Here is a 21,190-nt window from a genome sequence, read left to right on the forward strand (position 1 = left end):
CACACTGATAAAAACACATTCACTACATTTAACTTCCTTTAATTGCTTGTACAAATAAACATTTATATTCATAGTCCCACTTCAAAGCCTTTATAAACACTTGGAGCTATCAATCAAACTGTGTACTGACAGGAACCCACTGTCGTGATGCTAGCTTGTGAATGCAGTCATGTAGCACTAATGGTGCAATGGTACCCCTCAGCCTTATGCCAACAGATGGAGTGAAATAACAAGCACTAATTATTTGCAACACTGCAAATTGTTCTTGTTTTTCAAATATCTAAAGGGCAGAAGACTTAAATGTTTTGACAGCTCCCTTTGGGGCAGCATGGCAGGGCAGTGATTAACACTGCTGCCTCACAGCGCCAGGGACCAGGGTACAATTCTGGCCTTGGGTGACCGTCAATGTGGAGTTTGCACATTCTCTCCACGTATGCATGGGTTCCCTTCGGCTACTTCAGTTTCCTCCCACAGTCCAAAGATGTGCAGATTAGGTCATGCTAAAATTACCTCTTGGTGTCCAAAGATATGCAGATTAGGTGAGGTTGTGGGGATGGAGTGGATTAGTCGGCCTGAGTAGTGTGCTCTTTCAGAGGGTCGGTCGAGACTCGATGAGCCAAATGGCCTCCTTCTGCACTTTAGGGATTCTATGGAAGCCTCCATTTGACAGTTCCAATGAGCATTGAATTTATCTATTTTTTACACCCATTCATGTCCACTTTTAACAAACCCAAATGGTAGTGTCTAATAGGTTCTGTCGATGATGGATGTTAAGTAATTTTTTTAAAATTCCAATTAAGGGGCAATTTGGCGTAGCCAATTCACCTACCCTGCACACCTTTGGGTGGTGGAGGTGAGACCCACGCAGACATAAGGAGAATGTGCAAACTCCACAAGAACAGTGACCTGGGGTCAGGATCGAACCTGGGTCCTCAGCACTGTGAGTCGGCATTGCTAACCATTACGCCACCGTGTTGCCCTTTGATGGATGTTGATAATAATAACCTTTATTAGTGTCACAATCAGGCTTACATTAACACTGCAATGAAGTTACTGTGAAAATCTCCTAGTCACCACAATACGGCGCCTGTTCAGGTACACTGAGGGAGAATAAATGGGCGGGATACTCTGATCCTGAGGCTAAGTGTCCCGGGCAGAGAATTGGCAATGGCGCCGATTCTCCGGAGAATCGGTGGACCGGCGCCGGGGCAGCGTCGCGCGATTCATGCCTGACCCGGCGATTCGCCTGGGCTGAGAGAATCTCGCCCAGTATGTATAAATCGCCTAACAGCACGGGCGGGATTCTCCGATTGCCGACACCGAAATCGTGTTCGGCGATTGGCCTGAGAATCTGGTTTTACGACAAAATCGGGGCGGCACCGTGTTTCCGATGCTCCGCCCCCTCAAAAATGGCTGGGTACGCCGCACGCCTTTGGACGGAATCAGGACGTCACCTGAGGCCCTCCCCCGATGCTCCGCCCCCGATGTGCGTACTTCCGATGGCGTCGGTTGCCTGTCCTCTCAATTATCGGGGACCTCGCGTGCCGGCTGCAGACTGCGTCCAGCGCCGCCACAGTCGGGGGGGGGGGGGGGGGACACACCATTCCGCTGGCAGGGTGCGCTTCAGCGGAGGCTGGGGGCTGGGGGGTCTGATTGGGGGTGGTCCAGGGGTGGCAAGAAGGGTTACAAGGGGACACTATCTGGGAGGCCGGGTCCGCGCGCGGCCGGCGCCATGTTGTATGCCCAGCCATTCTCCGTCTGTATCTGCAGGTAAAGCTGGGCAATTTACGTGGCACGGCTGCTAGCCCCCCACCGGGCGGAGCATCGGTGTGGGGGTGGCGCCAACTTACTGGTAATAAGACCAGGCACTTCCTCCGACATAGCCACAATATCGGAGAATCCAGCCCCATGTCTTTCGGGACTTGTGGGAGGAAACCGGAGCATCTGGAGGAAACGCACGCAGACACAGGGAGAACGTGCAGACTCCTCACAGACAGCGACCCAAGCCTGGAATCGAACACGGGTCGCTAGCGCTATGAAGCAGCAGTGCTAACCACTGTGCTACCGTGCCGCCCCATAATGCCTAGTGGTTGAAAGTAATAAGGTAATGCGTATTGGGTATTGATTAGTTAATTGTACTCAGATGTGTATATAAAGGAATCCCAGCCAGCACTGAGGGGGCTTGGTATAGGAATGGAGAAGTAAGTGCTGTGACAAACAATAAAAAATCTCCACCAATTGATGTTTAGTGTCTTCATCACAACCAGGCTTGGGAATTTCTCTGACGTTTGGTAGCAGATGATGGTTGCCTGAAGATAAAGATTGTAAATGGGAACATGTTGAAATCACTAAAAAGTGATTCACACTGAAATAAAATAACAGGAATAAATCACTATAAGTACTGATGTGTTTTTGAGTGAAATACTATTTCTATAAAGTAAATCTTCAAAGATAAAGACCCAAATGAAGTTAGACATGGAGCATGATAAAGGGATTGTTTTTGGGAGATCTGTAGATTTGCAATTTACACTGTTGGGATATTATTGCATTACTTTTTAAAAATAAATTTAGAGTACTCAATTAATTTTTTCCAAATAAGGGACAATTTAGCGTGGCCAATCCACCTACCCTGCACATCTTTGGGTTGTGGGGACGAAACCCACACAAACATGGGGAGAATGTGCAAACTCCATACGGACAGTGACCCAGAGCCGGGATCGAACCTGGGACCTCGGTGCCGTGAGACATCAGGGCTAACCCACTGCGCCACCGTGCTGCCCTCTTATTGTATTACTTTAATGCCTATCATCTCCAGCCAGAATGCGAAAGAGGTATTAATGGCAGCTGGGGATAGGGATTTAAAGGAGAAGAAGCAAATTATTATCAAATTACCTACATCAACAATTTGCAATCCCTCTGGCCGTAGGTTGCAGATTCTGTTCAGTGATAGTGGGTACTAGATTTGTCAACGATATTAGTAAAAAACGTAGTATTTGTAAAATGTACTGGAAAACGGATTGCGACCAATTGTAAGCCTTCAATTTGTTATGGGCCAGTGTTCAGAAACTCTAAAGTATGTTATGAAGTCCACCTGACCTACAATCTTTATGTTGAATTTGGCTTCCCTTCAAGTGTGATTCAACAGTCTTCCTAGACACTTTATTCAAAATAAGCTTTATTCTAAGAACGGAGTTAGCACATATATATATCTATATATAAAAACAAACAGCAAGAATTCCCACAATTACAAACATGAAGACACGACACAGCTACAGTAATGAATTCCCCCTTAACTGTTCCAATTCAAAAACAAAATCCCATAAACCAAAAGCCCCTTTTCAAGGGTGTGGTCCAGCACTCTGCATTCTCACTTGAATGAAACTGGCTTTTCCTGAGATCCTGACCCTGGCTCACCAGCAGGTTTAAACCCTTCCGGAAAGCAATCTATATCTTTTAAGGTTCCAAAGCAGGTAGCTATAATCAATGTTTTTTTTTCTGGACCAACTCTTTAAAATGAAAATAGAGAGAGACAGGCCAAAACACTTATTTTGTCTGTCTGTAGTCCACAGCAGTCAAAACTGAAAGCGAAAGTAAAAACAGCTCACTGCCCAGCTCCACCCACACAATGACATCACTGAAGCCATGTGGTAAGATTCAAACCTTTCTTAAAGGGACATTCACATGACACATTGGTGAGGCACTTAAAAAACCTATACTTTTATTGAATGTTTTTTGAATAGATAAATACAATTCAAATCAACAACCCCCAAAATCCAATCCCACCCCCTCCAGCTTTTGACAGTGACCAGTTCCTTGAAATACATGACAAATGGCTGCCATCTTGTGTAAAGCCTCCCAATCGAACCTCTTGATGTGTATTTAATTTTCTTAAGGTACAAAAACTCCATGAGATTCCCCAGCCATGCCGAGGACTGGGTGGAGAAGCTGACCTCCACTCCAACAAAATCTGCCTGTGAGCAATCAGCAAGGTGAAGGCTAAGGCATTTTCCTCCGCACCTTTCTGCAGCTCGGGCAGGACCGACACCCCAAAAATGGCTTCTAGAGGATCAGGCTTCAATTGTCTTTGTAAAATCGTTGACATGGTGCTGAATAAGTAACCCCAAAAGTTCCATTGCTTAGGACGTGCCGGAACATATGTACAAGATTCGCTGGGCCCATCTCACACCGCTCACACCCATCTTCTACTCCCCCAAACACTAGACTCATCCTAGCCCTTGTGAAATGTGCCTGATGCACCACCTTTAGTTGTATGAGCCAGAGCATTGCACATGGTGAGGTGGCATTCATCGTCCGCAGGACTTCACACCACACCCTTCCTCAATCCCCAGAAAGTTCTTCCTCCCACTTGGTCTTAATCCCCTCCCGCATTGCTGTTGCTCCGCTAGAATCCTCCCATAAATTCCGGAAAGACGTCCCTCTTCCGCCCCCACCAACAATGATACCCTCTCCACCAATGATGACGGTGGCAACACCGGAAAGGTTGGAAAAATCTTCCGAGCAAAATTCTGAACCTGCAAGTATCTGAACCCCTCCGACTGCGCTAACCTGTACTTCTCCGCTATTTCCTCCAGGAATAAATCCCCCATTAATGCCATCCCCTTCCAATGACGAGAGGCTTCAATGAATCCTGAGAAATTGAGCTAGATCCACAGAAAAGGAAGATTCTGTAACCAAGGAAAAAGCAGATCAGTTACGAAGCTTAATTCGGTAATTAAACTGATTATGTACACAAACTAGACTGCATGCATGCTATGTATTAGAATTAAGTACCATGCTGAAATATGCTCCTGTTGGGGAAGTGCTAAAAGCAACTAAGTTGAAGAATGTACCCTCAGATTTACACACCTGGATGGCGCAGAAGGGATGAAATTAGTCATTTTTATTGACACCTCACATCCTAACCTGGTTTGGTTTGGTTATTTGAGTATAGAAGGATTTATTGGGCACGATTCTCCGGAAGGATTTCTAAGTGTGGTAGCGAGCGGGAACTGCCGTGAACTTCCTGATACACCGCTCAATGACAGCCCGGGTGGCCTCACGGACCTCCTTTATCAGGTCTCAGCTTCGTCTCCGGCCTCTGTACAGGTGTCTTTAGCCAGGTCCTCAGCGGGTACTCCTTATCCCCCAAGTGCCAGCTGCCATCGAAGAGGCGGGGTATGTCTGATTGCCACAGGATGTAGCTATTGCGCACACTCCCGTCGGAAGCGTGCACACACTACATGATCATCATGTGCTGGTCACACACAAGCTGAATGTTCAGGGAGTGGAACACATTTCTGTTGACGTAGGGCATGACGAGCGCAAGGCGACAGACGTGCAGTCTATCAGCCCCTGGATCTGGGTCACCCCGGTGATGGCGGAAAATCCTGCTGCCCGCGCGTCGTGTTGGGCTTGGTCCATGTCGAAGTTGATATATGCAAACAGGGTGTCCGTGACCTGTCGGATGCACCTGTGGACTGTGACCTGTGCGATGCCACACAGGCCCCCACTTGAGCCCTGGAATGATCCTGAAGTGTACAAGTTCAGGGCAGCGGTGTCCTCCTCCTCCATGTGGTTGCAAGTCCGTGAGGACATGACACAGGTGTTTCACCATCTCCTTGTTGAGGCGGAGCCTCCTGCGGCAATGGGAGGCCGTTGAATATGGGGTGGCTCCCGTTAATTGTATGGAAATAGGGCTTAAGTGTTGAAAATTGGTTTCTCACCACGCTACGGAGAGATCTTTATTTCGCCTCAGGGAGTGGGCCAGTTGCATTGCAAACTGTCTGGCGTCAGGCACGGTTCTCACTTTTGGCCTCTCCCGCTATTAACTGACCTCGTTTCGCACTAGCGAGAGCTCAACGAGGCCTAAAAATCGAGTATCATGTTTTTGGTGGGAATTAGCTTGGGACAGATAAGGCTATGTATTTATCAAATATTTTAAAGGAACTCGTATACAAGGGGCAACCTGGGAATATGGTGCCTTTAGAATGCTATATAGATAACTGTTCCCTCTGGAGCAATGTCCATTCGACAGAGAGGTTGAGGATTGACCTCGCGAGTGTAAAGAAGATGTTGGAAAGAAAGGAGAGTTCCAGAATAAAATGGGTTTATGGAGGTCATTCGTTGTCAGATTGTTTCACAAAATGAACTGCTTGTCCAAAGAGATTGTTGCATGTTCTTGTGTTATAACGGATTATGAGAACACGGAAATATTCATGTCGTAATCTCATTAATTTTTTTTTGTTTTCAAGATGGGGGTAATATAGAGGGTGTTAAAAATTTATCGTGAGATAGAATATAGAAAAATGTATTATCATTTTGTATATTTTCTCATCAATAATTTTTGTTTATGTATCCATATAATTTAAAGGAAAGAGGGGAATCTGTTGGTACCTAATAGAATCTGATGATGGATATTAAATATCTTGTAGTTGAAGGTAACAAGGTGGACAGGTGTAGGATATTGATTAATTGATTATACTCAGATGTGTATATAAAGGAGAGCCAGGCAGCACTGAGGGAGATGGGGTTGGAATGGAGAAGTAAGCTCTGTGGCAGGCAATAAACCGGAAAATCCGATCCGACTGAATGCACTTTAACATGGACAACGGATGTGCAAAGTTCAACCTGTAATTCAGGCACCCACAGCCATTTTCACATAAATGGAAAGCCCCTTCGCCTGTGTGGAAATTCAGGCCTAAGTGTCTAAATACTGAAAAAGAGGGCAGCATGGTGGTGCAGTGGTTAGCACAGCTGCCTCACGGCACTGAGGTCCCAGGTTCGATCCCGGCTCTGGGTCACTGTCCGTGTGGAGTTTGCACATTCTCCCCGTGTTTGCGTGGGTTTCGCCCCCACAACCCAAAGATGTGCAGGCTAGGTGGATTGGCCACTCTAAATTGCCCCTTAATTGGAAAAAATTAATTGGGTACTCTAAATTTATAATAAATAAACAAATAAATAAATAAATACTGAAAAAAGCACCTTTTAAAAAAAAAGTGTAATATAACTAGAGGCAGATTGTGACAATATAGGTTTTGTTGTGAGTTAAATTCTTAACTTCTACTATATTTTACATTTCTAGAAACAGCTGTAAGAGGTTAACACACACGTTTGCTTTGTTAAAATAAATTTAGAGTACCCAATTAATTTTTTCCAATTAAGGGGCAATTTAGCGTGGCCAATCCACCTACACTGCACATCTTTGGACTGTGGGGGTGAAACCAACGCAAACATGGGGAGTATGTGCCAACTCCACACGGACAGTGACCCGGGGCCGGGATTGAATCTGAGACCTCAGCGCCGTGAGGGAGCAGTGCTAACACTGCGCCACCGTGCTGCCCCACACGTTTGCTTTTTAACAAGTAAGTATTTACTTCGAACAAGACAATTTGGCTGGAATTGAATCCCTGAAATTTGAGGTTTTATCATCATGTGAGATGTAGGCACGCTGAAGAGAAGGGCCTTTTCTGTGCTGCATTATTCGACTATTTTTTCTAAATGGATGGTCTGTCACCTGCATGCAGCACATCTGAATGTCTTTCATCTTGTGTAGGGGCATTGCTGGAGGTGTGGCAAGAGATGAGGGAGGAGGCTGTCCAATCCTCTGGGCAGGAGAAGCACTCTGAGGAACTAGTGTCACGCACTCAGGTGCACATTTCACCAACGCAGATACGTTCAACTTAGTGGATTTTGCTTCACAAATAGAAAGGGTGGCACAAGGCGAGTAGCATATTACATAATTTCTATCTGCCAGGTCACCTCTCAGTCTTCTCTATTCTAGAAAAAGGAGCTCCAATCTATTAGATTATCTCTGATAGGTTTAACCTCTTTTTATGATGTAATTCCTTATATTTTCCCCAACTACTACAGTGCCTCCATATCCTTTTACAATCTGTTTTCTATATATGTGCACAGCTGTATGGTGTAACCAAGATTATATATGATTAACATAAATACCTTTGCTTTTTAATTCTATCCCTCTGAAGTGAACACTGATGCATTTTTTAATGGTCTTTTTAACTCCATCTCACTACTTTTAGTGATTTGCATGTTGATAATTCTAAACCCCTTTGCCCTTCTCCCTGATTTAGACTTGAGTTTCAAGATTGGAAGATCAATCTCCAGGACACTGCTGTGTGCCACCCTGGAGAACGATTATTGGGACATTACAAAAGACTTTTTTTTTGTCATTTTCTTTGAACAATTCTCATTACTACGAAATATAAAATATTGAAAATGGGGGAGAACAAATGGCTGTTTGGTTGCCAGTCAAACATCATCCAACTGGGCGATGAAGCCTTTTGCTCTTCATTTGGTGTGGGAAGGCAGTGTATCACAAGGATGGATGTGTTGGCCAACTAATGGCTGGTGGGTGGGGGCACATCATGTGATGAAATCTTCAGGAACACATTAAATCACAGTTGACAACCCTAATTTAGACTCTTGTTTTTCACAGAGTGAACAGACTCTTTAATCTTATTAAAATGTACACTCTCACACTTAATTATATTGAAATTCTCTTCCGGTTGCACTCATTCTGAAAGTTTATTAAAATCTTCTTGCAAATTATTGCCGATTTGCTCAGTAATCTCCAAACCTAAGGTGGACTATAATTCCATTGCAGTTCGAACGTACAGGCACTTTTGAGGCCAGATATTATCTTATTATCACTGAAGAATTGCCACGTGTTGTGTTCTCAGGTACATCTCTGGTGCTTTGGAAAGGAGATGATCATTAAGATGTGAACGAATGGCCAACTAGCACAAACATAATTAGGTAATTTTCTTAATTCAAGAGAATGGGCAGGATGCTCTGTGTGTTCTCCCGTTGGGAGCGCAAATCACGGAGAAATTCAGTATCATTTGCATGGTGAGGAATACAAGGGATTCCCGCTGTTGATCCACCATGTTGAGCGAGTGGCTGATAGCAGAGTCCCATTGCTGGCCAACTCTTCCTTCTCCCCCACAGCCCTCCCAAACACCGCAAAGTAACCCCCCACGCGCGGATTTTCCGGGTGCACCCCTTTCCCCAAGTAGGGGGGGGGGATACCTGACCCACTCCCCCTCCCCATGGACCTCCTAAATAGGAAGAACCCCTAAAGGGACCCAATAAATAGGGAGAGCCCCCTCCCCTCCCGCCCCAGGGAGCCCCTAACTAAAGGGATCCCCCCAGACACCCACTGTTTAAAAGGACCCTCCCCCATAGATACCTCCTGGAATTACTACAGTGCAGAAGGAGGCCATTCGGCCCGTAGAGTCTGCACCGACCCTCTGAAAGAGCCCCCTACCTAGGCCCAGACCCCCCACCCTATCCCCGTAACCCAGTAACCCCATCTAACCTTTTGGGCACTAAGGGGCAATTTATCATGGCCAATGTACCTAACCTGCACATTTTGGGACTGTGGCAGGGAACTGGACTACCCAGAGCAAACCCACGCAGACATGGGAATAACGTTCAAATTCCGCACAGACAGTGACCCAAGGCTGGAATTGAAACTGGGTCCCTGGTGTTGTAAGGCAGTAGCGCTAACCACTGTGTCACCGTGTTGCCTACCCTAACTGAAGCGGCTCCCCACAGGAACCCCCTAACTAAAGGGACTCCTCCACAGACCCCGCCCCCCCCAGTGCTTTAAGACCAATAACCTGCTGACCAATAATTTAAATTGCTAATCATCCAGGTTTCTCATGGATTGGAAATGGTGTAGTACAGAAGGAGGCCATGCAGTCCCGCTCCCCTATCCTTTCCTGATAACCTTGCAAATTCTGCCGTTTCAGTATTTATCCAATTCCCTTGTGAAATTTATGATTAAATCTGCTTCCGTCACCCTTTCCGCAGTGCATTCCAGACCGACCAACCTGCTGCACAAGGGAAAGGCCTCGCATTCAGGTCATTAGCCTGTCTTGGGCTTTCAGGAAACATCCCGCATCTTTGTGTTTGGGAGGCGTTAGGTTAATCCTGGCTGTCAGAAAAAGGAGATAAACTTCAAAGCAAAGCCACAGGCAGCCGGTCAGGGGCAGCGCGTATTGCAACATCATCAGAATTTACACAGAAAAAGTTGAAGTTGAGCTTTGTGCTGTCCCCAGTTGTTTAGTGTGGAGAGTAATTGTGAAGTTTCACCGCTTACTGATTTGTATCTCTTGCTGATATATTTTCTCAGCTCTGTTTCACTTGGATAGGCCCACTTCCAGAAATTCCTGTGGAATCAAACATCCCACGCTGTACTAAGATCGCTGGATAATGTTCATCCCCTTGATTTTCAAAGCTGTATCACTGAACTGACTCTAGTTTTTGATCAGCTTGTCCTTCTCACATCCGTTTATTTTTTTTGGGTGGGTAAGGAGGGTTAGTTTGGGAACCCCTGTGCTGTTGTAATGTTTACACTAGAACAAAATAAAACTCCGACCCTTTCAGCATCCGTGGAACAATATTGTGGTAGGATTCACTCGTGCAAATTTACCTCTAATTTTACTGCAGTTATCTGCTCATTTTCAATCCTTGTTGCCTGTTACCTGCTTAAGAATTTGAAAGGATGTAAGCTACTTCTGATCCTAGCTCTTGAACAGATCTCTGCCCTATGACTGTTATAAATCTGAAAATGGCAGCAGACATGATTACATTCCTCTGCTTCGTTTCACTGGGAAGTCTAAACAATCCAATGACTTGCTTCTGAATTTTTCTTGGTGCATAACCACTACTGATTCTGTGCTACAGCAAACATCCATTAACACTTTAGAATCCTTGTAGGAAGACCATGACATATTGGTGGATAATACACTGAGATATGAAGTGATCAGGTACAAGTGTATGTGACCGCCCAGGTTGTTTCCTCAGCAAGTGAGAAACAGATCAATGCTTGCCCTTCGGGAGGAAAAGAGGGAACATCAGCAATCATTTACTGTGGACACCATTACCAGACAAAGAAAGGATGTTTTGTATTCATACAGAACCTCTCATGGCTTTAAAATGTCCCAAAGTGCTTTACTGCCAATTAAGCATATTTGAAATTAAGTCCGTTATAATGTAGGAAAAATGGCAGCCAATTTGCACACAGTGAGGTCTCACAAATGGCAAAATGATAAGGACAAGATAATCTGTGTTTGTCGTGTTGGCTAGAACACCGAGGAGAACCTACCGAATCTTTGAATAATGTCTTTGTATCTTTTCACATCTAGCTGGTTTAGCATCTCGCCCTGTTGCTTTCCTGGCTGCCATTTTCTGTTGTTTCTTAATATGAACATTTCCCCAGTATCTCATCAAAGTAACAATTCTTCAACTGCGAGCATAGAAAGTAATTGGAGAAGATTGGCTGGAGGGCATCAATTTGGTTCCCAATTACGTGCTCATCTAAAATCCACATATATATTTTCCATGTGAAGCCACTTCATAGAATGAAAGCCCTGCCTGGCTTTGCCCTCAATAGCCTGCGTTAATGAATCCGGTTGTTGTGTGTTAACAACTGCCCTGACTAAGATCAGCTAAGCCAACATAGATTTAAGGATCAAAGCTGGGGCCTTCTGGCTTCCACTGTTCAGTCCCACATCATATGGTAAGTTTTAATCCATCATGTTACTGGGAAGCTGTTTTGATTTATTTGTAAGTTAGATGGCAGATATTACAATGAAGGACAGTGTCATACATTTCAAAGGTTTTCCGCTTCTCCAAAGTACCAGAAAGCTTGGCTTGTTGCAAATATCTCAACAGCACCACATGTGGAACAAATCTCCCATGAAATGGATTAAATAGTAAAGGCACAAAAAGTATTTTGTTGAAAACTGTTGTTAGCTGTCAACAAAAGTTATAAAGGTAAGGCTAGTAACCTCTGGACTAGGAGATTCAAGTTGAAATCATAGTCTCAACCGGTATTTTACAGACAGGCTTCCTGTAAAGCAGGAGTATGGAGTAGGGTTAGCACCCTAGATTGGATTGTCTAGGAGAAGTTATAATGGGTTCGCGTGGGAGATGGAAAGCAGAAGATTAGGGGATCCTCTGATGTGGTCAGGAATTCGGCAACCGGCGGGGGCGGGATTCTTGGGCATTCAGTTAAATGTGTTAAAACTTGTATTTTTCTCATTCCCACCACAAAAGGCAGCCTGGACAATGGGAGCCTACTCTGTTCATATTATTGACCACAGCGCCAGGGTCCCAGGTTCGATTACTGCTTGGGTCACTGTCTGTGAGGAGTGTGCACGTTCTCCCCGTGTCTGCGTGGGTTTCCTCCGGGTTCTCCAGTTTCCTCCCACAGCCCAAAGATGTGCAGGGTAGGTGGATTGGCCATGATAAATTGCCCTTAGTGACCAAAAATGTTAGGAGAGGTTACTGGGTTACGGGGATAGGGTGGAAGTGAGGGCTTAAGTGGGTCGGTGCAGACTCGATGGGCTGAATGGCCTCCTTCTGCACTGTATGTTCTGTGTTCTTAAATTGCCCTTAGGTTAGATGGGGTTGCTGGGTTATGGGGATAGGGTGGAGGTGTGGGCTTATGTAGGGTGCTCTTTCCAAGAGCCGGTGCAGACTCGATGGGCCAAATGGTCTCCTTCTGCACTGTAAATTCTATGATCTCAGGCATTTAGCAAGGGGATACAAGTGTCACGAGTCAAACCATCCCCCCCTCCTATTGCTGGCTCTTTACTGACTAATAGATAGGACTTCACTGTCTCACTTCTCAGTTCAGGGGCGAAATTCTCCGGTATGAGCGCGATGTCCGCCAACTGGCGCCCAAAACGGCGCAAATCAGTTGGGCATCGCACCGCCCCAAAGGTGCGGAATGCTCTGCATCTTGGGGGGGGTGAGCCCCAACCTTAAGGGGCTAGGCCCGCTCCGGACGAATTTCCGCCGTGCCAGCTGGCGGAAAAGGCCTTTGATGCCCCGCCAGCTGGCGCAGAAATGACATCTCCGGGCGGCGCATGCGCGGGAGCGTTAGCGGCCGCTGACGGAATTCCCGCGCATGCGCAGTGGAGGGAGTCTCTTCCGCCTCCGCCATGGTGGAGACCGTGGCAAAGGCGGAAGGGAAACAGTGCCCCCACGGCACAGGCCCGCCCGCGGATCGGTGGGCCCCGATCGTGGGCCAGGCCACCATGGGGGCAGCCACCGGGGCCAGATCGCCCCACGTCCCCCCCAGGACCCTGGAGCCCGCCCGCGCCGCCTTGTCCCGCAGGTAAGGTAGGTGGTTTAATCTACGCCGGCGGGACAGGCATTTTAGCGGCGGGACTTCGGCCCATCCGGGCCGGAGAATCCCGGGGGGGGGGGGGCCCTCCACCGGCGCGGCGTGATTCCCGCCCCCGCCGAATATCCGGTGGTGGAGAATTCGGCAACCGGCGGGGGCGGGATTCACACCAGCCCCCGGCGATTCTCCGACCCGGAGGGGGGGGGTCGGAGAATCTCGCCCCTGAAACTGAAAAACATCAGCCATGTGTGACATTTTTCTTTTTTTTAAGAAAATATTTAATTAAGGCATTTATAATTTTAACTATCAGGTATCAAAAGGAACAAAACAAGCTAAACAACAGATCCACCCAGTAACATACCCCAGCCAATATGGCTTACAGAAACAAGACCCCCTTCCTCAGCCCACCTTTTCACTGGTCTTTCTAATCTTACTCAACCCCCCATGCCCACCTTCCCCCGCTGACAGCTTAATTTTTCTCGAAGAAGTCAATGAATGGCTGCAGACACCTCCAGACAAATCCCTGTAGCGATCCCCACAACTTGATTTTCTCGAGTCTGAGAAACCCCGCCATGTCGCTAATCCATACCTCCCACTTCAGGGGCTCGGAGTCCCTCCATCCTAGTAGAATCTGTCTCTGGGCCACCATGGAGGCCACACAAAGGTTGAACACCTAGCTCCATCTACACTGCAACTGTTGGACGTTTTTTACCATCGTCTACTGATTAATCTTTGCATGTCTATCTCATCGAGTAAAGTCAATCCCACTGATAGAGTGAAATTATGCAGCATTGGATTTCAACCCACCGACCTCCGTGAAGACATACCTGATTGAATTGACTCTGTACTCTGGAACTTGAGTGATCCAATATATTTTTTCTCTGTGGTCTCTGTAAAATGTTCTTTTCTCTTTTACTCTCTTTACTGTTTGATTAAGGAGGGAACATTGCGGATCCTCCCTCATGCATTTTGAGTGTGTCCAAATAAACTAACCCTTTGATTTCATCCTACCTCGAGTTTGCTGTAGGGTTATTAATAGAAAATTGGATCCCACAAAAAACTGAAGGGGTTGGGAAATAAGCCACCGCTTATAAAGAGGGAAACAAATCAAAAACATCTTCAAATATCTTTCTGTTTATGGATGAGCATTTAGAGGAGGAATTTGTGCTGTTTAAATGAACCCCTCTCCTGTCCATTAAACTATAAAGATGTTTGATGGGTTGCATGTAGAGTAGATGTTTCCATTAGGGAGGAAATCCAAAATTAATATAGGATGGTCATCAATAAATACAAGGAGGTGCTCAAGAGAATCTTCTTTCCTTGGAGTGGTAAGAATGTTGAACTTGCTACCACAGGAGTCATTGGGGTGAATAATACAAAGAAAGGACAGAAAGATACTCTCACAGGCTTAGATAGAACATAGAACATAGAAAAAATACAGCACAGAACAGGCCCTTCGGCCCACGATGTTGTGCCGAACCTTTGTCCTAGATTAATCATAGATTATCATTGAATTTACAGTGCAGAAGGAGGCCATTCGGCCCATTGAGTCTACACCGGCTCTTGGAAAGAGCACCCTACCCAAAGTCAACACCTCCACCCAACGCTAAGGGCAATTTTGGACACTAGGGGCAATTTATCATGGCCAATCCACCTAACCTGCACCTCTTTGGACTGTGGGAGGAAACCGGAGCACCCGGAGGAAACCCACGCAGACACGGGGAGGATGTGCAGACTCCGCACAGACAGTGACCCAAGCCGGAATCGAACCTGGGACCCTGGAGCTGTGAAGCAATTGTGCTATCCACAATGCTACCGTGCTGCCCTTAAGAACAAATAAATCTACACTATATCATTTTACCGTAATCCATGTACCTATCCAATAGCTGCTTGAAGGTCCCTAATGTTTCCGACTCAACTACTTCCACAGGCAGTGCATTCCATGCCCCCACTACTCTCTGGGTAAAGAACTTACCTCTGACATCCCCCCTATTTCTTCCACCATTCACCTTAAATTTATGTCCCCTTGTAATGGTTTGTTCCACCCGGGGAAAAAGTCTCTGTCTACTCTACCTATTCCCCTGATCATCTTGTAAACCTCTATCAAGTCGCCCCTCATCCTTCTCCGTTCTAATGAGAAAAGGCCTAGCACCCTCAACCTTTCCTCGTAAGACCTACTCTCCATTCCAGGCAACATCCTGGTAAATCTCCTTTGCACCTTTTCCAAAGCTTCCACATCCTTCCTAAAATGAGGCTGCCAGAACTGTACACAGTACTCCAAATGTGGCCGTACCAAAGTTTTGTACAGCTGCATCATCACCTCACGGCTCTTAAATTCAATCACTCTGTTAATGAACGCTAGCACACAATAGGCCTTCTTCACAGCTCTATCCACTTGAGTGGCAACTTTCAAAGATGTAGATCAAGTAGGGTAGCAGGAGGCTTGTGTGGAGCATAGATTGATGGGCCAAATGGTATTTCTCTGCACTGTAAATCCTGCATAATCCTGTATAATACAATACCATACTAGACCTGGAAATAATTTCTAAAGGATTAATTCAAATCAATCAATTGAAGCAAATCCCTTTGAACTTTAATTGTAGTATTTGATTAAAGCATTTTTTCTTAATTTTCTGTGGAAAAAGACATTGCCACTGGCTGAGGAATTTGGGGAACTGGTGGCAGGTCAGATTACAAAATAGGCACACGTTCATCTTCAGTAAAGCCCCTCAGTGAATTTTACCATTTACCCTTTACCATTGGAATTGTGTTCACTATCACGGTGTTAAAATACCTTGAGATGGGCCACAGGGGCAGCTGTGAAAAGAACATTTCACCATCGTACGATAAAAGATATTGGGCGTCATTCTCCGCCGGCGGGAGTCTCCGTTTTGCCGGCGCCCGGGGGTTTCCCGACGGCGTGGGGCTGCCCCACAATGGGAAACCCCATTGACCGACCGGTGTAACGGAGCATCCCGCCGGCGGGTCGGGGCAGAAATGTGGCGGGGCGGGATGGAGAATTTCGCTCATTGTTTTTAGTCAGGTTTGTCCAACCTTTTTGCATGGGGAAACCGCATTTCAATTTTCTCACACTCTGGGGCTGATGAACAAATTTCATAAAGTTACAGTGTAACACAACATTAAACACGAGTTTAAAAAAAAACCTGGGGCGAAATTCTCCGGTATCGGTGCGATGTCCGCCGACCGGTGCCCAAAAAGGCGCAAATCAGTCGGGCATCGCGCCGCCCCAAAGGTGCGGAATCCTCTGCATCTTGGGGGGCCGAGACCCAACCATAAGGGGCTAGGCCCGCGCCGGACTAATTTCCGTCCCGCCAGCTGGCGGAAAAGGCCTTTGGTGCCCCGCCAGCTGGCGCGGAAATGACATCTCCGGGCGGCGCATGCGCGGAAGCGTTAGCGGCCGCTCATGGCATCCCCGCGCACGCGCTGTGGAGGGAGTTTCTTCGCCTCCGCCAAGGTGGAGACCGTGGCGAAGGCGGAAGGAAAAGAGTGCCCCCACGGCACAGGCCCGCCCGCAGATCGGAGGGCCCCAATCGTGGGCCAGGCCACCGTGGGGGCACCCCCGGGCCAAATCGCCCCGCGCCCCCCCCCCCCAGGACCCCGGAGCCCGCCCGCGCCGCCTTGTCCCGCCGGTAAGGTAGGTGGTTTAATCTACGCCGGCGGGACAGGCATTCTAGCAGCGGGACTTCGGCCCATCCGGGCCGGAGAATCGCTGGAGGGGGGGGCCCGCCAACCAGCGCGCCATGATTCCCGCCCCCGCCGAATATCCGGTGCCGGAGAATTTGGCAACCGGCGGGGGCGAGATTCACGCCAGCCCCCGCCGATTCTCCGACCCGGCGGGGTATCGGAGAATCTCGCCCCTGATGTAGGAAAAGAGGCAACTTGCTGATCAAAAAAAAAGTCACACCAATAAATGCAGCATGGTGGCACAGTGGTTAGCACTGCTGCCTCACAGCTCCAGGGACTCGGGTTTAATTCCGGCCTCGGCTGACTGTGTGCAGTTTGCACTTCCTCTCCGTGTCTGTGTAGGTTTCCACCGGGTGCTCTGATTTCCTCCCACAGACTAAAGATGTGCAGGGTAGGTGGATTGGCCATGATAAATTGCCCCTTAGTGTCCAAAAGGTTAGGTCGTGTTACAGGGATAGGGTGGAGACATGGGCCTAAGTAGGGTGCTCTTTCCAAGAGTGGGTGCAGACTCGATGGGCCGAATGGCCTCCTGCACTGTAAATTCTATTAAATGAAAAAATGAGAAATAAAGGCAACCAATTAGAGTGTGAGAGGATGGGTGTGGGTGTGTATAACTCACTCTCAGGATCCTCATTCACCCTCACCCACATTCCTCCTCTCACAGCCACATACAAACATATTCCTCAACTCAGACACACAAACACATTCCTCCCCTCAGATACACAAACACAATCCTCCCCTCAAACACATACATACAAACACATTCCTCCCCTCACATACACAAGCACATTACTCCCCTCACACACACACATACAAACACATTCCCCCCTCACACACACATTCCACCCCTCAAACACACACACACATGCAAACACATTCCTCCCCTCAAATACACACACACATAAAAACATATTCCTGAACTCAGACACACAAACACATTCCCCCCCTCACACACAAGCATATTCCCCCCCTCACACACAAGCACATTCCCCCCTCACACACAAGCACATTCCCCCCCTCACACACAAGCACATTCCTCCCCTCACACACAAGCACATTCCCCCCCTCACACACAAGCACAGGCACATTTCTCCCCTCACACATTGAAAAACATTCCCCCCCTCACACACACACATACATGCAAACACATTCCTCCCCTCACACACGGACAAACACACAGACACATTCTTCCTCGCACAAACACACACACAATGGGGAGGAAGTGGTGTAGCAGTGTTGTCACTGGTCGCGTAATCAAGAGACACAGGGTAATGCTAGTGTGTTTGAAATCTGCCATGGCAGATGGTGAAATTTGAATTCAATAAAAATCTAAAATTAAATGTATAATAATTTTTGGAAAAACATCCGATTCACTAATGTCCTTCAGTGAAGGAAATCTGCTGTCATGTGACTCCAGACCCACACAGTAATGCAGTTGACTCTTAACTGCCGCCCTCTGAAATGTCTTTGCAAGCCACTCACTTCAAGGGCAATTAGGGATGGGCAACAAATGCTGGCCCAGCCAGCAACGCCCACGTCCCAAAAATGAATTAAAAAAACACATTCCTCTCCTCAAACACACCGATACCTCCACACCCACCTGCCCATACACCCAGCCACCCTCACATTCATCTATCTGTGCACTCACCCACTGTGCACCCTTCCACTCACTTGCCTACACTTGCTTATCTGTCCTTACAGACCACAGTGAGCCATTACAGGGGGCTTCAGAAGCCCTTATATTGTCCTTATTGTGACCTTAAGCTTTCCCTTGATGGCTGAAGTTTAAAACAAACGGCAGTTGAGCTTTGGAAGTTCTAAACAGTGTCTGTGGACCCACTTCTTCTCTGTAGACACAGTGCTCACTATTGACTGGAACCATCATTGATCAAGAGGTGTAAGTAACTGTTGTATAGTGAAAGGATAATTACGGGCAGTCTCCTGTAAGAGTTCCTTTTGAGAGACCTTTTGAATGTCAGAATTATGATTTCCTCTTGTTCATTTATTATAGTGATCCGGACAGGTGCAATAGCATTGATTTGGCCAGTTACAAATTCCATGGTTTCTCTTTGAAACAAATATTTGCTGATTTAGCAAGTTATTTACTGCCTCCATTCGCTATTCAAACACTTCAGTCATTATGTACACTGTACATAACAAGGTAGAGGAATGAATTTTGAAATATTGCATTGAAAGGAATTCTGTCTTATTTTGGGTGGGAAAGAATTGGAAGAATTCATATGATGCCATGTTGGTAAAATGAGAAGTAGTAAGTAATATGTTAACATTTAAGCTGTTTATTTCTATGGTCTGTGCTGAATATCCCTCTTTCCTTTTAAATTGATTCCAACACGTTTTACTAATATCAAATATGACCAATTGATCAGCAAATAATGTTGTCCTTCCATGGGAAAGGAAAAGGCAGTTAAGGAAGATTGTGCTGCTTAATTGATCTGGGATGGCCCAGTGGGAGAGTGGTTAGCACTGCTGCCCATCGCGCCAGGGACCCAAGTTTGATTCCAGCCTTGTGTGACTGAGAGGAGTTTGTATGTTCTCCCCGTGTCGGCGTGGGTTTCCTCCGGGTGCTCCGGTTTCCTCCCACAGTCCAAAGATGTGCAAGTTAAGTGGATTGGCCATGCTAAATTGCCGCCTAGTGTGCAGGTTAGATCGGGTTACGGGATAGGGCAGGAGAGTGAGCAGTCGCCATGTCGTTGGTGCCTCATCGGCCGGCCCACTTGCGATGCTCCACCCCCGATGGGCCGAGTTCCCTATGGCGCGGGAAATGTGTAGTCTGAGCCGGCATGCCTGCTGCGTACTGTGTCCAGTGCCATTACACTCGGCCGGGATCCATGCCGCTGGCCGGGGTGGGGGGCCGCCTGGGGGGGGGGGGGGGGCGCCTGTCAGGGCTGGGGGAACTGGTGGGGGGTGGCCGGGGATGGCCAGGGGTGGGCTGTGAGGTGAAGGTCGGTGGGTAGGTTACACGCATGGCAGGCACCATGTTGTATGGCGCGACCAGTGCTGGTCGTCAGCCGTGCACATGCACGGCCCAGGACCCGGCCATTCTCCGGCCGTTCTCGATACAGTCAAAGTAGGTTATCAGAGGTTGGCAGAATGTGGAGCAGAGGCCATAATCAGATCTGCCATGACATTTTTGAATGGTGAGCAGGCTCAAGGGGCTGAATGGATAGCTCTTGCTCCTAATCCGTATGTTCATAAATATTGAAAACCAGGGGCGTCATTCTCCGCCGGTGGGAGTCTCCGTTCTGCCGGCGCTCGGGGGTTTCCCGACGGCGTGGGGGTGCCCCACAATGGGAAACCCCATTGACCGGCCGGTGTTACGGAGACTCCCGCCGGCCGGTCGGGGCAGAAATGTGGCGGGGCGGGTAGGAGAATTTCGCCCCATGTATGAGAAATGTTGGCCCTGATATTAACTGTAAGGTTATAAGAGAGCAAGGGGAAGAGTTTGCGGTTGGAAGCAAGCTTCCTTGGCACCTATAATTAACTTCCTTCCGGCTGGATGATCATTCAATGGCCACCCAAAACTTGATTGGACTTGCAGAGTCAGAGGTTATGGAGCGAGCGGACGTCTCAATTTTCATTCCATCGAGAAACATAAAATCCAGCCAATGGTGTAAACACCAGAATGTACCATTTCTCTGGATATGCGAACAATAACATGGCAAAGCCCCACAGATATTCTACCCCATAATATCTAGACTCTTTCAGGAAGAATGATAACTGAGAAAAATATTGGAAAGGTTGCTTATATCTTTGGAACCAAATACCTTGAAAAGAGAAAGGCAAGGAGAGAAAATGCAGGGAAAATCTCAGAAAAAAATAATTGGATAATATATTTTACAAAGCATACTATGACATGAACAGAGTTCACCCTGCCAAAGAGAGACTATGGATTGTGAAACAACATAAACGGCATAATAAGTGAGAAAATGTGAAAAAGGGGGCGAATAAAAATATTTTTTAAAAACAGCATAATAAGCCATAAAATCACTGACCTGGGTTTTGCTTATTAAAGAGAAGAAAAAAATTCAGATTGCTCTTCATTCTTAACGATGACAAAATACCATTTTCAGAATAAGTAGAGCCATAATAAACCCAAGCCTCACAATAAACATGACTTCAACAGTATAGTTGTCACAAAGGTTTAAGTAATTATATATTCCAACATAACAATATTTCTTTGTAAAATTATATTTCTTCCCGGTGGCCATAGAGGTTCCAAACATCCCCAGACTCCGATAATTTACAACCATATGGAAAAGGGTAGCTGAAGCATATAATATTCAGATTAATGAGACCAATTTTGAG

The sequence above is a fragment of the Scyliorhinus torazame genome, chromosome 13 (genome assembly GCF_047496885.1).
Source record: "Scyliorhinus torazame isolate Kashiwa2021f chromosome 13, sScyTor2.1, whole genome shotgun sequence".
NCBI classification, from domain to species: Eukaryota; Metazoa; Chordata; class Chondrichthyes; order Carcharhiniformes; family Scyliorhinidae; genus Scyliorhinus; species Scyliorhinus torazame.